Source organism: Musa acuminata, chromosome BXJ2-8 (genome assembly GCF_036884655.1).
Source record: "Musa acuminata AAA Group cultivar baxijiao chromosome BXJ2-8, Cavendish_Baxijiao_AAA, whole genome shotgun sequence".
Lineage (NCBI taxonomy): Eukaryota > Viridiplantae > Streptophyta > Magnoliopsida > Zingiberales > Musaceae > Musa > Musa acuminata.
Window position 1 is genome coordinate 22335103 of NC_088345.1, and position 3659 is coordinate 22338761.

The following is a 3659-nucleotide window of genomic DNA, read 5'->3' on the forward strand; positions in this document are numbered from 1 at the left end:
ATTATAGCTATATATCTTGAAGAGGATGTCATACAATTGTTTGATTGGTTTGAACATACTCATAGAGTCCTCTCATGGTGATAATTCAAAGAAGGACTGCCGATCCACTTCGGACCAACCGATTACGAGAACATTGACGGACAACTAACAAAGATCCGACAAACCTCCACCATTCAAGAGTACCAAACTAGATTTGAAAGGTTATCTAATCAAACTTGTGATTGGTCTCAAAAATAGCTATTGGGGACCTTCATTGAGGGCTTGAAGCCGGAGATCCTAGGAGAAGTTAAAGCGCGACAATCGTACACGCTTATGGTAGCCATCTCTTTCGCACGATTTCAAGAGGAGCGATTAAACCATGAAGCCTAGAGGACTAGGGTTGCTCCCCAACTAGCAATACTAAAGCCCTCAGCCCCCCTTACTATCAACCGAGTCCCTACACCAAAAAGTTTCACAAGAGAATAACTTCGGGAGCGATCTGCAAAGGGGTTATATTAGCATTGCGATGAGCCATGGAGTTGTGAGCATCGTTATAATAAAGGGAGACGATTGAACTAGTAGAAGAAGAGGTCATTGAATATCCAGAAGAGAGCCTTGAACATAAAGAAAAAGATGTAGGAGAAGAGCCACAACCGACCAAAGTTACGGTATATGCACTAGCTAGCTACTCAAACCCGCAAACAATGTAAGTTGGAGGCCTTCTCAAACAACAACCGATCACTATTTTCATCGACACAGGCAGCACTAATAACTTTCTAAATAGTAAGGTTGTTGTCCATATGGACTTACCTATTGAGAATTGCAACAGGTTTGACATTAAGGTCGCCGACGGATGGATTTTGAAGTATGATCATAGGTGCCCGCGAGTAAAACTATTGCTGTAGGACCAAGAGATAATTACATATTTCTTCCTCCTCCCTCTTGATGATCATGAGGCTATGTTCAGAATTAAATGGTTAATAACATTAGGTGATGTTTCTTGAAATTTTATGAAACTCATTATGAAATTTTATAGTAAGGAGAAACAGGTGATACTGCATGGGAAACGTTAGGGCGATGTAACGACGATTTGCACACAACAAATGGAGAAGGTTTTGCATAAAGCATGCAGCGGCTTTTTGGTACAACTTAAGCAGCAAACTAAAGGAGAGCCAATATAATTTAAAGATCCAAACCTACTTCCTTTACTTACTGAATTTTCAGATATATTTGACGAACCGCACAACCTACCTCTTACCCGTCCGCATGATCATTATATAACGATTCTTCCAGGCAAACCTCCTGCAAATACTCAGTAATATCAGTATCTACATCTCTAGAAGGATGAAATAGAAAAGATTTTAAAAGAGATGCTTGAAATAGGAGTTATTCAGCCAAGTTGCAGCCTCTACTCTTTATCGGTGCTACTTGTACATAAGAAGGATGGAACATGGCAAATAAACGTTGATTACCGAGCTCTCAATAGCATAACCATTAAGGATAAATATTCTATTCTAGTAGTAGATAAATTGTTAGATGAATGGGAGCACAAATCTTCACAAAGCTGGACCTTCGATCTTGGTATCATCCATTAGTTTAGCAAGTCTTATATAGTCCCACATCGGAAAAATCAAGTTTGGTATATCCTGTTGAACCTATAAATAAGGGCCTGGGCTTTGAAGTCAGATGCACCACAAGTGGCACCACAAGAAAAATCTAAGTGTTTGCTTTGGGTTTAAGTCCACACTCAGTTAAATAGTTTGGGCTTATAGTTTGGGTTTTTTCTTGTTTAGTATTTTAGGGTGTTTTATGGCCTAGGAACATCTTTCTAAGGCATTTGTAATAGTCTCTTTTATAGTAGTGATTTGCTCCTCTTTCGTCCGTGGATGTAGGTCAAGGTTAATTGACCGAACCACGTAAATCTGGTGTTCTTGTCGCTTTTATCTTTTCGCTTTATTGTCTTTGTTGGGTTGCCAAAATTACCCTTTGGTAAATTTCCTTGGGGCTAGCTCTAACAAACTGGTATCAGAGCCTAGTTTTGGGATCTTTTGGCAACAATGACAATAACAAATATCGTTGTCGAGAAATTCGATAGAAATGTCAACTTCGGCATGTGGCAACTCAAGATGGAGGCCATTCTGGTTCAAGACGGAGTTGATTTGGCACTACAGGGAGCTAAGAACATTTCAAATGGTACGTCAAAGGAAGATCTTACGGGTATGGATAAGAAGGCCCGATCCAGCATTATTCTAAATCTCTCTGACGATGTTTTATGGGAGGTAGCTTCGGAGACTACGGCTAAGAGCATGTAGGACAAGCTTAAAGCCTTGTATATGAAGAGGACAATAGAGAATCGTCTCTACTTAAAGTAGAGTTTGTATGCTTCGAATGATTGAAGGTACATCTATACTCTCACATCTTGATAAATTTGATTCCTTGGTTATGGATTTGAAGAATATAGATGCAAAAATTGATGATGAGGATAAGGCCCTATTACTTTTGTGTTATCTTCCCCAATCTTTTAAGCATTTCCGTGATACTATAATTTATGGAAAAGAAACAATTTCGTATCAGGAAATTAAATCTTCACTAAAATCTAAGGAGTAGATAGATAGAGATATCACTGGGGAAAGTAGAGGGAATCAGGTTGAGGGTCTGGTTGTTAGGGGTAGAATGGATAAAAGAGAATTTGATAGTAGTAGATCTAAATCTAGATCTAAATCCAAACATAGAAATTTGGAATACAGATATTGTCATAAAATGGGGTACATTAAGGCTGATTGCTTTAAATTGAAAAATAAATTAAAGCAAAAGGAAAAAATTATTGAGAAAACTACTGAATCCGCTGAAGCTAGTGTAGCAACTGATGAGAATGTTGGAAATATTTTCTCTGCTACTGATAATAGGACGAGGTCTAAAAATGAATGGATTTTAGATTCAGGTTGTTCTTATCACATGTGTCCTAATAGAGATTTGTTTTCCACATATGAATCTTGTAATGGTAGAATTGTTTTGATAGGCAATAATGCAGCATGTGATATTGTTGGTAGAGGAACAATTCAAATTAAAATGCATGATGGTATTGTGAGGACGCTCACTAATATTAGACATGTTCCTGATTTAAAAAAGAATCTCATCTCTTTAGGCACCCTAGAGGCCCTTGGGTGTAAATACACAGCTGAATGTGGAGTTATGAAAGTTTCTATAAGTGCTCTTATTGTTATGAAAGCTTGTAGGTCTGGTAGCTTATATATTTTGCAGGGAACTACTGTCATAGGCTCGGTTGTAGTCTCGTCATCATCATTGTCTGATTCTGACATCACCAAATTATGTCATATGCGTTTGGGTCATATGAGCGAAAAATGTTTGAGCATATTGAGCAAAAGGGGTCTACTTTGTAGACAGAGTACTGGGCCACTAGATTTTTATGAACACTGCATTTTTGGAAAGTAGAAAAGAGTCAGCTTCAATTCTCCAGCAATTCACAAAACGAAAGGTACTCTTGACTATATTCATTCGGACCTTTGGGGTCCAACTCATGTTCAGTCTAAGGGTGGTGCTAGGTATATGTTGACTTTCATTGATGATTATTCCAAGAAAGTTTAGGTTTATTTTTTGAAGCATAAAAATGATATTTTTCTAATCTTTAAATAATGAAAGGCTTTGATTGAGAAGCAAAC